The 19,944-nt window shown below is 32.9% G+C and overlaps 1 long non-coding RNA gene across 1 annotated transcript; it reads left to right on the plus strand.

The window, feature by feature from the left end:
- The first annotated feature begins 9,957 nt into the window (after positions 1 to 9,957).
- LOC142630614 (uncharacterized) lies at positions 9,958 to 13,088 on the plus strand. Its single transcript, XR_012843357.1, has 2 exons — positions 9,958 to 10,148; positions 11,141 to 13,088. It is a non-coding gene; the product is annotated as an uncharacterized LOC142630614 (long non-coding RNA).
- Positions 13,089 to 19,944: the final 6,856 nt, after the last annotated feature.

Raw genomic sequence — 19,944 nt, forward strand, 5'->3', positions numbered from 1 at the left:
CGGTAGAACTTGAAGCCAGTTGTATATCAAAATAATTCAAAGTATTGAAAACAGCGTGTTGTTTATTGAATATACATCAAAGTACTTACAGGTAGTAGTAGCAACAAGATTACGAGTGATCAACAGGTTGGGTAAATAGTACAAGGCTTGAAAGCTAGTCCTGGTTCCTAGTTACAAGCTTTGTAGTGAGATATCTTGATCTAAGGAGGTCCTAGAGAGAGTTCTAAGGGAAATCCTAGAAAAAGATTCTGAGTTTAACAAGATCGGATTCTTCTCCGTCTTTTTGCTCATCATCATCAAATTGGTGCTTATCCATAGTTTTATCAATTTTTAGAATTAACAATTCTTGTTTAAGATGATCATTATCATGTTTAATAGTTTTAACATCATTTTTTAATTGGATTATTTCTTGTTTAACAGTTTTTATCTCATGTTGAAGATCATTAACAGTTATCTCATTTGATTTATTTTTATTAAATCTTTTCAAAGTTTCTTCAAAACTTATTGTAGAATTAGGTCTTTTAACCTTATCTTCTTTTGTTAAGTTTTTCAAAAACTTATCAAGATAATCTTTCTGCAAATTAGGATCTTCAATCTTACTTATCATTGTCAATAGTAAATCATCATTTTCTTTACTTTTGGTTAACATTTTAACAGATTTAATCACATTACAACAAGAATCTCTACAGCCAAGTTTAATATTAGGAGATTTAGAAACATCACTACGGGGGTGATAATCAGGAATTTGTCCCGGCAGAGGTGACATATTCCAGTGGTGATATCATATTAACTTTACAGGAAGTATTGAACACAGAATTGCAATTCCATAATGGAATCTATAGTGAATTACCAGATTCCATTAAATTCATTCTAGACAATCTTCAAGCTGCCTATTCTTCAGACCACCACAAACTATTCAACAAAACCATGAGAGCACTTGAAATTCATCTTGTCAACCTTGCTACCCAAATTATTGACCCTAATACTGAAAATGCAGCCTTTGCCGACCAACTTTTTAATTGCCTTGTTTACGCTCAAAACCATCATGATGAATCACACATGATTAGTCAACTCTTTGGCAAAGAGGAAATCCATTCAATGGATAGAAAGACTATAATGGGTACTGATTTTGCTAGATTGAGTTTAAAAAATCAATCTTTGCTTAAAAGTGCTGTTGCCAACTTGCCTCCAGAAGTACAAACTTGTATTTTTGAAAGCAAGGCTATGACTAAAGATCTTGATCTTTGGTTAAAACATTTTAAAACTCTTGTCTCAATTGCTCCTACCATTGTTGAACCTGATGGCCCCAACAGAGGCTACCTGAAAAAGGGATGTTGCATTACTGGATTTTACTCCAGAAGATGCGCCTTCATGCATTACAAAAGGGTATCCCGCTGGGATCCTTTCGTCTTGAGGAAAGTCCTGTGCAGGTGCTTTCCCCTTGTCCCTCTTCTCTGCCGAAGAAGTCATAATATTCCACTTAGTAGTGGTAGTATTAAATCTTATCTTGTCCTGCCAAGTAAGGGAGAGGATGTTAAGCCAGTTGGCCATAGTTAATAGTATAATATAATATTTTTTTGAAAAGTGTGAGTCAATAGTATCAATAAAATTCTTTTGAAAAGTATGTTTTAAAAACCAAAGTTCAATATGTAATAGTTGTGCCAGACAATGAATGTTGGAATGAGCATGATTGTGTTGGAGAATATTGTGGAAAGGGTGTTGGAGAACATTATTGTAGGAGGATATCATGCTACGGAGGATTTTGGACCAAAGCAAAGACTTGGTCAAAAGTCTCATGCAAAGAAGACTTTCATGGGTTTTAGCATCCGTAGGAATTATAGGAAAACCTTTGGTGAAGATATGCCTTTCACTAGGGGTTTTTTCATCATGCAAGGAGTCAACAAGAGAGATATTCCTATTATTATGGTATCTATCATCCATCAGGACACTGTGACAATCGGCAATAATTGTCGGCAACAATTGAGTAGAGCTATCCTTTTGTTTAATAAAGTTAAGATGTTTATTATGAGTTTCATACTTTGTACAAAATTTGAATTTTACTTTTTGTCCAAAAGGATCAGTAGTAATTCCATCATCCTCAGTAAGGAAATGATACAAAGAGTTAATAAAAGGCAAACCAAGAATTACTTTATCAGTCATATTCTTAACAAGCACAGAGGGAATTTTGAAGGAAACATTATCACAACAAATATAAGCATTGTTTAATTCATACTTGATTTTCATTTTAGTTCCATTAGCAGAAACTAATCTTTCAGTAGATTTTTCAAAATATTTAGAAGGAATCAGTCCTTCTTGAATACAATTAACATCAGCACCAGAATCAATCATAGCAACAACATCAAAAGCATAATCATGAGCAACAACAATTTTGACTTTAGTGTACCATTTGGGCAGCATATGTTTAACAAGAGACAATTGATTATCAATCAAATTAATCAAAGTACGATCAGAAACATCACCAGAAGGAGAAACTTGTTGATTCATTTTGATCACTATTATTAATGTTCAACAGGTTCAACTTATTTTTCAACTTACCAGGCTTTTGGGTACAGTCTTTACTGAAATGGCCAAATTTGCACAGTTAAAGCACTTACCTTTACCTGATCTCTGTTTATCATGTTTTCGAAAAGTAGATTTGTTTTTAGCATAAAAATCATTGGGTTAAACAAAGTGGGTTCTGTGTCTTTTATACTTTTTATGGGAATAACTTTTGTAAACCTTATCATGTTTACTTTTTCCTTTTTGCCTGGAAGGGGCAATAGGAGGTAAACCATATTGTTTACAGAAATTACCCATTTCATATTTAGCTTTCTTTTTGTCTTTTAACTGTTGTTTTAACCATTTTTCATCATTGCACATATTAATTCCAATTTTCTTAATAGTGCTGAAAATATCACCATAGGTTAAATTATCAAAGTCAATAGAATCATTTTTACCAATTAATTCATTTTTTACCTTATGAGCAAAAATAGGAGGAGGTCAATAAACTTCTCTTTCCAATAAGGCTTCGTAGAGTCCTTTCGAGCATGACTGCGGAAGTAAATACATCTTGGTACCATCATGTACGGACATAGTGGGGCATCTCAAATTATTCAAATAATCAGAAATTCGAGACGAAATATTGGAAGGAGTACCAACAAAGTGTTTAAGAATGGTGTAAACCAAAGTATTAACACCATCAGGAACACCACGGTTAATATTTTGATCTTGTGATACTTTGTTGTTGTGTCGATCTCACTGTTGTTGGCGCCACCGCCATTGTAAAAAGTCCCAGATCCGAACAGTAAGGCCCGTGAAACTAGGAGAGCGTGAGGGCGTGAGAGGAATAGGGTTGATGTCCGGTATGTGTTACGAAATGCAACGGTTGTGAGAAAAACATAATAATTGAGTGTTATAACTAAGTTAGATATTGATAGGATGTGGAGATCCGACTCATCTGTTAGCTCTAGGACTGGTTGTCCTCACGATATTGTGAATGAAGAAGACCACCTTGTTGAAGAAAGTGAGTACCCGGATTTTAGAAAATGGAATATTCCTAAAGTTTCTACTAAAGCGTTTACGATCTTAATTGAATTGAAAAAAGTATTTTCTCTGAATATAGAGCTCGAACCTGTTGAACAAACTTTTTCTATTTCTAGAACTCATGAAAAATGTTGTTTATTTTCCAAGAAAAATATTAACGAGTTTTTGTCTAAGAAAAATCTTAAATATTTACATATTGGTTTGGTCCAAGTTCTTGTTAAACCTTTAACAAGAAAAGGAATTGATGCTTCTGTGCTTATGTGTTTACGTGATGCTAGATTTAAGAAATTTAATGATAGCATTCTTGGCATGATTACCGCTTCCTTGTATGATGGTCCTGTTACTTTGTTATCACGATCTTGCTCTTGCTCTTGATGATCCTAATATTATTAAAGCTTTAACCTTGAATATATTGACTTAGGATATGATATGGATGATGGTAGTAGACCCTTTACTCTTATTTACCGAATTTTTTATAGATTGCTTGATTCCCGGCTAACTCCTGGTCTAGAGGACGTGATCCTGTGGAAAAACTATGTTGATTCAATGTTCCACACACGATGCTAAGATCCAAGTCCCTAAAATGATTCAATGGCAAGATATTACTCTTCCCAAAGAATGGACTTTGGAACAAGTTGCACCACACATTAAACCTGTTTTTGATGAACTTGATCTTACTAAAATTGCACAATATTCTGATGGAACTGTTAAAATATTTTTTGATGATACCAAATGTTTTCCTACTCACAAACCTTTAAGAATCAATGAAGGAAGAAAGTCCTTTGTTGGATCTGAAAGTATTGTTAAAAGAAATGCTGATGTTGACGAATTTCTGAAAAAGAATTTTGAACCACTTGATTTAAAGCTAAAAGGAGTTGCTAGCAACAATTCCCAAGTTAGCAATACTTATTATTCAACTAAACCCGAATTTCTTTCAAAAGATGATTACGAAGAAGAAGAAGATGCAAAATCTGAAGCTCCTTCTGGATCTGATTGTCCACCTATTGAAACTCCTCCTCCTTTTAAACATTTGCGTGTGATTAATTTGATGGATATGGATGTTGAAACCCCTGCTTTTCAAATTGATATGGTTGCTTTAAGTAATGAATTCTTTTCTAAAGCAAACCGTGATAAAAGAAAGTATTACCAAAGTACTTTTGCTCAGTCTGAGAAAGACAGAAACAAAAGGAAATGGAGAGAAAAAATGAATTTGTTAAAACAACATATTTTGTTTTTTGATTATCTTGAGAATTATTATGTTTCAAGAAATGAGGTTCATACCAATTACTTGAACGTAATAAAAAAGTCTGCTTTTGTTAAACATGATAAAACTGTTGTTAAATCCACTCACCCACCCCTTGAAACTGTTTTGATTACTTGCAAAAGTGATAAAGAAAGCACTGAGGTAAAAGCCTCCCCCTTCAAAATTGCTGATGATAAAACTCCTGTTTCTGCCATTATTGAACAAAACAATTTTACTAATGAATCTTTGCATATTATTGGTCAACAGCTTGACCGTATTGAAGAAAAAATTGATGAAAAACCTTCTATTTCAAAACCTGAGAAACCTTTGATTGATTTACCCAGTCAAAGAAAAAATATTGATTTTAAAACTTCTCAGAGTAAGACTTTTGATTTAGTTAATTCCCAAGGATCAACTGTTGAAAAGATTGAAAAAATGCTTGCTGATTTAAAAGTTAAAACCGAGCAAACTTCTAGTTCTAGAAGCGCTGCTTGTGCTATTTCAAGAAATGAGAAAGAAGTTGTTTCTGATGTCGACACAAATTCTGACTCATTATCTTCAAAATCTTCTAAAAATGCTTTTGATGACGGCATAAGTTTACCAGAGATTAAAAGATTTGTTGGAAAACCCAACTTCACGTCTTTTACAAAAAATTGGTATACTAAACCTACTCCTCCTGATGTACAATTTGAAGAAAGATCCTCTCAAACTCAGTTTTTTGTTTCTGCTGATAAACTTTATGAATGGAATATTGATGGTTTGTCTGAACAAGAAATTATTAACAAAATGGCTCACATGTCTATGGTTGGTATTGCATACATAAATAACCATGACAGTCTTGATCATCCTGATATTGTTGATTTGCTTGCATCTGGTTTTACTGGTTGTCTTCGCAGATGGTGGGATTCACATCTCACAGAAGAATCCAGAGAATCTATTAAACATGCTGTTAAAAGAGATACTGATGGTATGCCTATTTTTGATAATGTATCAAAATAATGTATCAAAATAATAATAATAATAATAATAATAATAATAATAATAATAATAATAATAATAATAATAATAATAATAATAAGGCTAAATTGCAAATTACACCCCTAAAGTTTATGAATTTTTAAATTTTACACCTTAAAGTTTTAGAATTTGGATTTTACTCCCTGAAGTTTGAGGATGATGTTTGAATTTTACACCCTGAGGTTTCAAAATCCAAATACCCCCAAACTTTATGGAGTAAAATCCAAATCCTGAAATTTTAAAGTATAAAATCTAGACACCCAAAACTTTAATGTAGCATTTGGTACGGGGTAATGTTTTTGGATTCCCAGGAATGTTTAAAGATTCTTATATTTGGTTGCAAATCACATTAGGGAATCAGATGCTAAGAAAATCTGGATTCCCCCTTTAACCCCCTTCAGTAGGAATGTGGATTCCCTTTAAAATAGGTGGGTATCCAGATTCTCAACCTTAAAGGAAATTGTATTTTTTATAAATTGACAATTTTAACCCTTTAAAGCAATTGAGATAAAATATAAAACAAATCATCAATATCTTTTCCTTTGTCTTTATCTCTTCCCACCAAAATAACATAAACATGATAAACAACTCTGTTGATATATTCATTAACAAAGTTCTATTTAGGTTTCACCTGTGAAAAAGAAAATTTGAAGAGGACCCTCTATTGTTGCTAGGTATTCACTTTTATTGTTGTGTGTCTTGCTCAACAAATTATTAGTGGATCTATTTTTATAGAAATTTGTTAATGTATCTATTCGTATCTCAAATCTTGGTTTTGTTTAGTTGCTAAAAATATAGATATGGATTTGTGGTTTCATCTGGTTTTTTGTTTTTAGATTAATGGCTTTGTTTCTACAATTTTAATAATTTGTATCCTATCTAGTGCTTTTGATGTTTGTTATACAATGATACTTTATGTGTAGATTTAACAACCCATCATATTTGTATGCATGTTTTTGGATTTTTCATAATTTATAATTTATATTTTGTTTTTCATTATTTATTTATAGGAATTTTTTTTTATAAAAGGCTTATATAAATAATTTAGTTAAGATTCCTAAGAATAAACCAAACATTACAATCTCACATTCCTAAGAATCTTATTAAATTCCCAATTAAATTAAATATAGGAATAGTTGGCATCCCGATACATTCTTAGTAATTTGAATATTAGGATTAATGTTAACTTAACTTGTTAAATCTTGTCAATAAGAATGGAAAAAGACATCAAAAGTTTCAAATCTTATCCTCTCTCTATAACATATGACAATTAAATAATGATTAGTGATTACATCAGTAAAGTAATAATGCAATATAATGTCATTACCATCTTAATCATCTTCTTTTGTTGCTCAATGTTACTTCTTTTTGCTTAATTACCATATTGACCATTGAAACCATCATGTGAGGTTATTTGTGAATAGCACTAGATGGCAAAAGAATCTATAAAAATCCAATTGCAACTTACAATGATATTTTCTGTTTGCAACAAAAAGAAGTGACGAGAAGTAGCTTATTAAAAATTATAGTACTAAAATGATTAAGATTATTGACTTTTCTTCTCCTTCCTCTAATAATCAACTTAAAAAAAGTTAAAATTAAAAACAGTTGAAATGAATACATCAAAGAAATTTATTAATTGTTTAAATTCATCATGTGCTTCATGACTTTACCGACTGATTGGTACTGCCAAAGTAAGAGGCATTGTCGCCAAACACGTGTACAGGTACACCAGTTGTTTTGTCCGTGAGCCAGAGTTAAAAACAAACACAAAAACAAATAAGTAAAAGCACCAGTACAGTAAAATAATAATAATAATAGAGGTAACGTCAGCTCAATCAGTAAAAAATTTGTTATCAATAAAAGATTTGAGAATAAAAGATATAAGGTAGGAACTTGTCTATATCTAAAGAAAAGTTCTGGTACCATATTATTGGCCACAATTCGCCGATATGGTGAGTTGTGATTGGTAGAAAGATATCCTATCAACACTCTTCTATCAACCACAACTCACCACATAGGCGAGTTGTGACCAATGGTATGGCACTAGAAGTGCTCATATCTAAATTTTAGAGAGTTTAAACCATTCACTAATAATGAATTAAGGGCTGTTTAACAAGTAAGTTATAACACATTTCTACACATTTTAAGCAATATTACACATATTTTCACACACATTTTTATCTACACGTATATTAAAAACACCTAAATAATATAACTTAAACTACTCTCCCAAACATCCCTTTAGCGTATGAACTTGATGATAAGGAGAATTATTATGGAATAAATATTATAGATGAATTATATTAATGAATGTTTTTAAGATATACATTAATTATTTATTTTTAAAAAAATTTATGAAAAATTAAAAAAAAAAAAAATTTTACAACTTTTTCAATCTTTCATAATTTTTTTTTTCTAAAATGGTTTACTAATTTATATAGTAAAAGTATATGTTAGTAAAACCTTATTTATATAAATCAAATAGACGAGTGCTATGTTTCTCACAAAAAAAAAAAAAGACGAGCGCTACATTTATAATATTTTCATAATAAATCTTAGGGTTTTTTTTTTCTTTTTTTGAGAGAGTTTCGATTTATGACGTTCGCTACTGATAATCTTTATCATCAAATTAAGACACCAATCGATTTTTGGTATAGGCGGAGATTAAACCTCAGATCTCTTATTCAACTATCAAAACTTTACTAGTTGAGTTAACTGGAACTCACTAATAAATCTTAGGGTCGGGGTGTGGGGGAAATTTATCATTGCACACCCTTAGTGTGATAATCACTCTACAAATATAAGTATTTGTAGGGTGTGGGGTAAGAGTCGGGGCCCAAGTCTCCAAGAGAAAACTTCACACACATATACATTTAAATTAGGTTAAAGTATAATTTCTATCTTATATAAATAAATTAATTAAAAATAAATAAATAAATCCTAAGTAATAAATTGTTAATGGTTCAAATTTGAGTTTAATATTTAAATTACTCTTTTTGGCCATCAATAATAACTCGTAACAACTTGCAACTTAAGATTTGTTATGAATAATATTGTGAATATAACATTTTTTCAATAATTGAGAAAGCTACGTCTATAACATTTTTAAAATAAATTATTATTAATTCTGATGATGTAAAGAAGATCAGTAGGCTGGATGCTTCGGACTTGAAAGGACTATTTGTTCTCTCTGCGGCCTGAAAAAAGAAAGAAAAGCGAATCAAAGGCGACCTGGGCTGCCGGCCAAAAACCCTCCGATGGCAAAGTTAGTTTTTCTCTCTATGTTATCTGAGTTCCAACTTTTTTGGAATAAAAATAAACATACATTGGCCTTGTCTGAAACAGCCTTTATATAGTGTTCTTATAGGCGGTTACCAAAACTGGAACTTCTCCTGGATTCAAGGAGAGGTAGAAATCAAACGTAACTTGCATAACCGTTTAGAAGTTATGCTTTTGTCTCCACAACGGATACCTGGCAGTTATGCGTGGGATAAAGAATTACCGCGTTATACTCGGAGATTTTTCTAAGTATGATACTCTCGTCCTAGGATTCCTTAGTCGAGTATGTTTCAGCACAGGCGTAGAGGTTACCTCGTCTAACAGTTACACCTTTAGGACGAGGTTATCCGCGCTTTGGACGAGTGTCTATTTTCTGGTGGTGCCTACCTCGTCCAGATCTCTTCTTACCTGGACGAGGTAGCTGCAAGTAGGTTTCGAAGGGTGTTTACAATTCCCAACCGGCCACGGACGACCTTTATGGACGACTTGGAGATAGGCAAAATCAGTACCCATCAAATTCTAATTTAAATTTACCACTTTTTTTTTTTTTTTTACCAGTTACAGTCATTTAAAATTTAGGGAGAAAGTGTTATGTTTTTTTTCCCTTAAAAAAAAAGAAAAAAAGAAGAAGCTTACTATATATCTATGGGATCTTTACCTCCACATGTACACTCACTGAGCTATGGACCATTGTACCATTCCAATAATAAGACGACACGCTACCTCGTCCATTTCCTAGCAACGCGCCGAAAAAAACATTATTAGTCAATTCGATTTAGTTTAAACAGGGGCAATAAGGTAATTTAAAAAATACATAATAATAGTAGTAAGTAACACTAAATATCGTAAACTCAAAAACAAACCTTGAAAAGTCACTCTGTGTCACTCTCTCAGCAAAGCAAAGAAAGAGAGAGAGAGACAGAGAGATTCCAAGTTTCCAACAAAAAGAAAGAAGAGAGAGAGAGAGAGAGAGAGATGATGGGGGTGGGGGAGAGAGAGAGAGGAGTGTGGGAGAGAGAGATTGTACGGTAATGGTGACTCTTCAGATTCCTCAGTTTAATCGGTTTTCTCTCTCTCTCTCTCTCTCTTAAACTAACTTTCTCTCTTTATAAATAAACTAGTACTATATTATGCTATTTATGATTATCATTGTAAAAGGACAATTTTTTTTTTCTTCTACTTCTCTTTGTAATCAGTTTTTAGTGTTCAGATCTGTGTTGTTTGACACCATTTTGTTATTGGGTTTTGTAAAAATTTGTACTTGAATACATGTTTGATCTAGCAATTTTACTCATTTCATGAATGTTTTTAGTTTTTCAAGTTTTTTTTTTTGGACTTTGTTGTCAGAAAAAAAATTAAAGGCAAAAGAGAGAATTTTTTTTTTTCTTTTTCTTTTCTCTGTTGGGTTAGTTAAGCTTATGGGGTTAGTTGTGGTAGTTGAGGGTGAAGTCACTGGAGGCAGCGGTTCATCGATCTCTTCCTGGGAATTTGTTATGACATTAACACAAACATGAATCGGTCGATAAACCTCTGCATCCAGCGCTCGCCTCTCTCTTTCTTCTTTGTGTCATCTTTTGGCATGTATGGAATCATGTTTTTTTGTTTTTGTTTTGTTTTGTTTCTGAAAATTTTGAAGGAAGTAAGGCAATAGAAAATGATATAGTTTGGTCTTTTTTTCTAGTTGGGATGTAAATGAAGAAAGATAAAAAGGGAATCTTTGCTTAATTGAGCCTTTTAGTCTGGGTTTTTTTTTTGGTGTGTATTTCCTTCACTTGGCTTGGGAATTATAAAGATCACCAAAACACTAAATGGGTACCTTCTCTCTCTTATAAAAAAGCAAGGGTAGGTTGAATTTTGTTGATGGGGCTCAAGACCCACCTGCTGCATGTATTACTTACTAAGAAAAAAAAAAAAGAGTATAAAACATTATGGTTCAAATACTAGTTTACTGGAATATGCCTCTATTTTTTGCCTTTTAAATTGTTGCACCACTAGTACTTGTTAGTGCATTGTTTTGTGTTATGAGCTTATGATATATTGTTGAGTAATTTGCAGGTTATGAGATGAATAAATTTTGAACCGGCCTGTTTTGAGGAAAGTTGCCTTTGCCTTCAAAGATTGTATGTGCCTTTTCTATTTCCTACTCTTTTGGTGGAAACAGACTATATATGTCATGATAATCGTTAACATTATGATGATGATGATGATGACCATGGTGATGATATGATGAACACTATTTTTAACATCATAATGATGAATACTATGATGCTGATGACAGTGGTGATGATATGATAAACACAAAGATGCATTTAGCTGAATGATTTTTAATCTAGAATTCCTTTTTAAGTACATCTGCATGTAATTTGTGGACAAATTCATTTCACAAAATTAATGAATCTGTGAATTTCTTATTGTTGGTTCCTTTCAATTGACACGTCTCTCTTTTTGCCTCATCAAATACAACTTATTACTGTGGGTAGATCCCTCCCATTAAATTCTCAAATTCTCACCAATTTTTATTTAGACGTAAGACGTGTCATTTGAAAAACAAATAAATGCCATGTGTCTCACATCCAGCAAAAAATTGAAGGGATTTGGAGAATTCAATGGTAGATCTAAATCCTTTCCGGGGTAATTCTTGTTTGATGCTTGCTGGTTTGGACACTACAATTTTTTCTTGTTTTACATTTATTTTTAATCCTTAAGTCCTGTACTCGATGTGCAGTCAACTTACTTATTAAGCACTCTACAAAATGGCTATTTCTTTTTTATTTGTGTTTCACCTCGTCTGAAATAGTTGTTCTGGTTTTTTTTTTCCCTGCTAAATACTGTTCTTAGATTAGGTGAAAAGTCATCATGGCTATTTCAATGTCACTGGTGTGTTTTGTTTCTTTGTGCTAAAGTTATATCTTATTTGACAGTTTGCTGTGTTTCCAAACTCAATAATATATGCTTATTGCATCTGCATAACATTTTCACTGTGGAGTCAACTTGATGTCTCATGTAGTCATGTTTTCCATGATTCATCTAGAGCGTTTTCTGTGATCAATCATTCTCTTGTTTTTGGCTCGTAGTAAATTAATGAAGGAAAGATGGGTAGAAAGTACATCCATGTTTTTGCAAAAGTTGGTACACATTTATTTTGCCTATTCAATTTAGTGTGGCACTATGTCAGTGGTTTGGAATCTTTCCAAAAGTTTCATTATTCACTGTATTCCTTAGATAATAGTTTGAGACTCATGGTGCCAACTTCCTTAAGAGCCCCTTTTGGTTTGTCTAGGTAGATGTGAAGACTGTTGAATGAATTTATATATATAAATCCTGATAAATAAAGTGATATTTATAGCTTCTTCTTCTTCTTCTTCTAATAAAAAAAAACTATTTTACCATCCTTGTCTCAATTTTTTCATGATATTTATTAGAATTAACCAATGAGTGGATCAAATGGCCCCCTCCATATTGTTAGAGCAAAGTTTAACTTACCAATAAAAATAAAAAGAGAATTTTGGGAATGAATTTTATGCCAATTATGTGTCATTTTCTTGAGCAGATGGTTGTAAAGTTACTACTTGTTTCTTTCTTTCTCTGATCAGGGGAAAGGTATCTTTGAAATAAAGTTTGAAATGGGAGACATAATATCGTCATTGCCATGTGAAAGTATGGGAAAATCACAATTGAGTACAAGTTGGCAGAGTATCTTCTATGCAGATGCTCACTAATAGAATCTGGTATCAAATTCCTTGTACCAAGCTTAGAATGGAAAATCAATAAAGTAGAAATAACTCTACTATACAAAGCAAACTCTTTAAGTTTTTGGTCCTGGTAACACATGTATCAGCTTGAAAAGTAGAGGGAGGAATCTATGAAACTACCGCAAGTTGTCAATATTCCGTCATTTGGTTCTTTGTGCTGATTCATTTTGTTGAAAAACCTCCCATAGTGAACTCATTTTAATGTCATAACATTAGAAAAAATTTTCATTTTCATTCTTTCTCTTCTTCTATATTTTTCTTTTGGGCCAAAGGATCTATCCTTATCTAATGTTTGGATCAAGGGAGATGGATGGAGAAGGGAGGGATAGGAAACTGAAGACGAAGGGACTAGAATGTACTAAATTTTAGTAATATTTCGGCCAACTTTCTGCACTCTAGACACTTATATTTTTGTAATTTTGCAATGATAAAAATTTAAGCAGATAAACGAATTGAGGTCACGGATGCAAATCAAAGCTTATTGTAAATATAATTTTAGGATATGGGAACAATTGGTTATCGTTTGATTGTTTAGTGCGCAAAAAAATACATCAGTGGATTCCCTGTTTCAAAGTTATGGGTCCCAAAACAGAATGTAGGGCATATAATTTGTGCTTCTTTCTAGTTTTAGTTTGACTGATCAGCCACAAAAATTGATATTCTTAGTTTTAGACTTTTCCCAAATAGTTGAAAGGCAAATTCATTATGAGACTTGCCCAAGAAAAAAGATCTACTGAGGGTGTTCATGAATCACCTAGTCCCTATCAAAAAAAATTGGAATAGGCCAATAATTCTGCAGATAATGAGAATGACATTGATGATGGCAATGAAATCACGATGATAGCGGTGGTGGTGGCAGCGTGGACTAGTGTTATGCTTATGCCTATGAAAATGACCACTATGACATGTTACATGTGAGGATAATGGCTATCTTGTCATGTATAGGATGGTGATAATTGGGCACTTAAATTGCACTATTTTGGGTCTACAGACTGTTGGGCTTTCTCCCCATAAATTGTCATTTACCAAAGACAATAAATCTCTCCTTGTCAAGTGATCAAATCTATTTTTAAGCACTGATTTGATTTGATTTTTTTTTTTTTTCCTTTTTCTTTTTATTGTTGTGCCGCTAAGAGTATAGTGGTCGACCAGAAAAAAATAAAATTCAGCACTGCTAAAAGCCAAAAAAATAATATCTATGATCTTTTGGGATTCCTCACTCCTCAGGGTAAGTTAAACATAGATGTCAGTTCAAAAGGAAATTTTGGTCCACTGGAAGCAGGGGCTATCTTCGGCAATCATAGTGGCAATCATAGTGGTAGTTGGATAGTAGGTTTATTATTGTTATTTTTCCCCTTCTTAATTATAGTTCTTACAGAATATTTGAATTTTGAACATCTTTATTAAAAATACTAAAAAGTACTAATTGAGATATAATGTGAGATGTATAAATAGATATCTTGCTAAATAATGGACAGTTAGAGAAGGGTTTAGACTAGTTTGGATATTGGACTTTCTAGATGTTATCTTGGTAGTTGATTCTGTCAGTTATTTTTATTATTATTATTTTTTTTTGTAATTTAAATTTTATAATGGTTAACATTTTGATTCCTCCTTGTTATTCAAATTTGGGATCGGATTGCAATTTGTTGCTCTTTTGAGTTTTGGGGACTTTTGATTGACTTATATAGGAAAGTTAACCGTTGTGTAGAGACAATTTAGGAGTCTACTGAATGCGACTCTAAAATTAAAAAAAGAAAATGTTAGTTGTGGATGGTTGCCAATAGGCGGGTGCATGAATTGGGTTGGGTTGAGGGGATTTTTCAACTCAACCTACCATGGTAGGTTAAAAAAAATTCAATACAACCCAAACAATCATAGGGGTTCAACCTAACCCAATCCAACTCACATGAATCGGGTTGGGTTAGGTTGAACAATTTTTATTTTATTTTATTTATTACTATTATTATTAACTTAAGTAGAATATATATATATATATATATATATATATATCACCTTATCACCTGAGTTGATAAACAAAATATTCATGAATTAGTATGCCAACTCAGTTATAAATAAAATATATCCAACTGAGTTGATAAACAAAACATACATGAACCAGTATCTCAACTTAGCTATAAACAAATAGGAGTGGAATGGGAGAATCAGAGTGTAAGGCGGCAGAAAGAGAAATACAATTATTAGAGTTTGTAAGGTAATTGGGTTTTTAGATGGGAAGAGCCGAATAGAGGTAAAATTATTAATTATATAATATATTTCTAAATATATATAATTTAGATTTTAAATATATAGGTGGGTCGGGTCGGGTGGGTTAGGCGGGCTTGTGATTGTTATGACCCGCACCCAACCCGACCCACTATTAAAAAAATTTTCATATCCCAACACAACCCATCAACCCATAAAAACCAACCCAACTCGACAAGTTAGGTTAGGTCAGATCAGTTTTGGCAAGTTGGTGGGTTGACAACATACCCCTAGTTGCCAACAACTTTTTGTGTGTTTTGCTCTTACTTGATATGATATGATATATATAATCTTTTGTGAGATGTGATCTTGGTGTAATTTTTTTTTTGTTAATATACAATTCCATAACTTTTTATTGGCTTAATATTTTAAAACGTCTGCGGGTAGATTATATATAATCAATTCTTCATAACATGCACACCAAATTTTGTTTAAATTTGATATTATTTATTATTTGATCCATAAATCAATGTTTTGTGTATAAGTTTTGTTAGGGTTTTAAATCCTAGTTGTCTCAGATTTTATTAGATTTCTAACCAATTAATTAAATAGATTAATTATGCAATAGATCTTATTTAAACAAACATCAAACAAGCATAGATTACATGAATATTAAGAATGATGACCCATGAAATCTTTTGAAACTATGGTTTCAAAGTAAAAAATCTGAAGAGGATTTAACCTAAACAATCCTCAAGGCAACATATCCATTAAAAATGCTTAAAGTTTATACAATAGACTTAACTTTAAATTTACTGCTATCTGATGTAGTACTTATTGGCGTGACCATATGTAACTCCGAATCCACAGACTCTTCTATTTTGGATTTCTGCACACAAACTCTCATATTTGTGACTTTGAGATCTCCACTCAAAGATCTAGATCAACAACACAAACTCTCCAATTTGTGACTTTGAGATCTCAACTCAAAGGTTTTAAATCACTAATTGTGGTTGACTGAATTCTCTATAGCTTCATATAGATTTGCACTATGACAGTAGCAACACCATGTTGATCTTTCTCTATGTGCTCTTGAACTCTCATGGGTTGAATAGATGGAGGCTTAGATCTACTTTGAATGTCTCGTGTATAGTGAAATTGAGAGAAACTTGGTTACACAAACCCTAGCCACACAAATGATGATTTCTCTCTTTGAAAAGCCTCCCTAGGGATATGTCCTTTAAATAGCACAATAAACAGATCATGAATTGGGATTGAAATGAGCAAGCTATGGGCTTTTTCATGTTTTAGATTTTTGTTGATATCGCAATCTCAATCGATCGAGCCAGGTGTTGACTGATGTCAAAGTGATAGTTTCGATCAGTCAAGCTAGTGTCGAAGTGACAGAACTAGAACCTTTGTTTTCTTGCTCTGAACTTGATTCATTCTTGATTTGAACTTGGGTCTTGGTCTTGGACTATAAAATATACCTTTAATACACTCAAGAATCATAAAAAAGACAATAAATGGATTACATTTGATCATGTTTTGCCAACCTAAAAATATGGACTCTACAAATTTATTTTATTTATTATTTAGATATATTTGTAAGCATGAAGAGTATAAAGAGACTATGTAATCAAATAGTAGTTTTGTCAAACTACATATATAATAAAAAGTTATTGAATGGTTGAAAATTGTTAAAATTTATATAATGTATAACTTAAGCCCAATCTCTCCTCTATAACTTTGTGTGTGTGTGTGTGTGTGTGTGTGTGTGTGTGTGTGTGTGTGGGGGGGTCATTTATTTATTTTTGTCTTCTTCTTCCTTTTTTTTTTTTTTTTTCCTTGGTATGTTGGTATTATGCGTACTTCAAGTTGGACTTTAAATAGGTCAAGTTAACTCAATTGGTAACATCTTTGATAATTGAATAAGAGATTTGAGTTTCAATCCCTGTCTATACCAACAACCAATTGGTGTCTTGGTTCGATGATAAATAGTACATCATCAGAAGCAGATACCATAGGTTGAAGCTCTATGCATTCGAAAAAAAGAAGAAAATGTCAAGTTTCATTTAATGGGTCATCTAAATAGGTCAAGTTGGACTCTAACAAGTTTCATTATGATAAGGCAAAGCTTAAGTACAACTCTTTAAGTATAGTACATTAGGTTTATGCAATTAATTTCATACACATGTTTGCATTGACCAATGAAGGACAAACAATGTTCTTTTCCAATCATATATATAGTCAAAACTAAGAGAAAATCAAATTAAATTCTAAATGGATCTCAATCGAAGTATAATTTACCACCATGTGTCAAAGCGAGGAGACTAGTAGTTTTATATTAAAGGTGTCACTACTTTCAATACAAATTATTTCTTTCAAAATATAATACTTCTATAGAAAATTAAATTTTTAGTTTAAAAAAATTTCATTTATTTAAAAAAAATTAGACAACTCCTTAAAAAAATTATTATTTCTTTTTTTTAAATATAAGAATTTTATAGCAAATATAATTGAGTAAGATAATTCAAGAATAGAATTTTTCTAAAGCTATAATTAAAAAACTTAAATTATAATTAACAGAATCAATATTTTAAGGAAATAAAATAAAATTTAAGAATATAATTTGAAAGGAAAATCATTAGCCTCTAAGAATTGAAATCTTATTTATTATTATTTTTTTCAATGATCCTACCAAGAATAAAATTTTCATTAAATTATAATATAACAATCAAAAGCATACTTTATAATACTGACTCTAAAATATAACACTAAGATTGTTGATTCCCACTTTGGCAAGGAGGACCAATAGCAGGAAGAAGCCCAACAATATGGGAGGAAAAAAGTTAGTAAATTGAGAAGAAAACCATTAAACCCGAATGGAAGGAATAATAATTCATAGGCCTAGAAAATAGCAAATAGGTCTTAAAGAAAGAAAGCGGGCCTAAAGGTGCCCTAGAAAAAGAAGTAGTAAACCCATAGGCATTATGAGAAATAGAAAGCAAGTAAGAATGGGTTAAAGAGGTCCAAAGTAATGAATTAAGTGAGTAAGGGGTCAATAGAAAGTCCATAAACCTCAAAAGTAAAGGATATGAAAATTTGGGCTGGGAAAGCCCAAAAGACTTAGCAAAGGCCCCATGGAAGTAAAGAATTAGAATAGATTAAGGATGCCCAAAGAAAGGAAACGGGCCGAGGATGCCCAAAAGAATGAGATGGGCCAAAGAAGCCCGAAAGCAATGGAATAGGCCAAGGAAGTTCGAAATAGCATGAATACTAGCCCAATGATAATATTGGGCCACTGGAATTTAGCAAAGGGAAAGTATACAGCAGACCCAAAAGAGGTCCAATAAGCACAGGTCAAACAATAGCACAATAGGAATGACAGAATGGCATGACAGAAGTGCTAGCGGATCCGTGTAAGGGGCAAAGAATGGATTAGAGAATGAATAGCCCATAATCAAGCAAGGCCCAGCCCAGGAAGGAAGTAAGACATAAAGAACAAAGGCTTAGAGAACCATTCAAGCCACAAGAGGTCAAGAACGAGCAGCTGAATGTACAGACGAGCCTTCAAGTCATGGCAAACGCATGAGTAGCAGACAAGCCATGGACGCACATGGAAGTGGAGCATGCACAAGGCGCAGACACCACCAACCTATACCCAACCAATACAGGAGTGGTAGGTCATGGGTCAGAGGTAAGAGATGGTATGGTCTGGCGATGGGGAGAAGGGGAGAGCCTAATCTGGGATTCCTGCTCAAACTCTTTTGGGGAAAATGTCCTACTGGAATGACATACAACTCAAAAGAGAGAAAGATAAGTTGGAATCACTAGATGCATGCCATGAGAGATAGTGAGAGAGAATGCCTACCCTTATCCGGATGGGAATGCCACGATGAGTAAGCAAACAAAATAAGACTCTTTGTCTGGTAATGGGATGTGGCATGACCAACACAAGTGAGTGGTGCTGGCTGTGTAGCTGACAGACTAGTGGGTGGTTTGGAAGGACACCCACACTCAGACAAAAATAGTTAAGGGGTAAAATAGTAAAAACTCATCACGGCAGGCAGTATAAAAGGGTCCTCCGCCATGCAAAAAAAAAGGGGAAGGGAGACAACGGAACAAGAATAACAGGAAGGCAGGAGAGAACTTAACAACCCCATAAGAGAACAAAAAAGAAGAAGAGAAAATAGAGTAGAAAACTTAGAAAGAAAAAGAAGAAGTTTGGAAGAAAAACAAAGAGTAGGCAAGAGTGTGATAGAATGCATGCACTGATAGGCTAATCCCTTTATTCCTTCTAAAAGCCTATCCTCTACTAAGGATTAAGGAATTCGAGTATAAGCCATTTAGGCCCATTCTCTTAAAGTGAGTAATTTATGTGGCAGGATCTCCCTGTAAGGTTATCCACACTGAAAAAGTGGTTCCCTTCTTGGACTTAACTCCGTAAGACAACCAAGCATGGCAGACCGACCATTCCTTCTTTCATTTTATTGATTAAGCATTGGTGTTATTTCCCTTTCATTATTATCATCTTATTTATACTACATTTATATTGCTATACCACTCTTTTGTTTATTTCATTTAGTATTCCATGATTTTCTAGCTAATAGTAAGCATATTTCCTTTTATTGTTGTTATATTATACCTGCCTGCCATAACTCTTGTAATAGTTTCCTCTGCCATGGGCATGTCACCAAAGTTCTAGCAAAGGGGCTTTAGTTTGCACGCAAGCCAGTTTGGAGTTTGTTGCAGTCAAGCCGGTCCTGACTCTCCTACCTAAAACCATTGAGCCATAGCGCGACAGGAGGAAGCCCAAACTAAAGTTGAAAAAAGGCCCACCACAAAGATCAAAGCCATAAAGTAGACATAATAAAAGAAAAAAAAAATGCTACTACAATA

The sequence above is a fragment of the Castanea sativa genome, chromosome 4, assembly GCF_040712315.1.
Source record: "Castanea sativa cultivar Marrone di Chiusa Pesio chromosome 4, ASM4071231v1".
Lineage (NCBI taxonomy): Eukaryota > Viridiplantae > Streptophyta > Magnoliopsida > Fagales > Fagaceae > Castanea > Castanea sativa.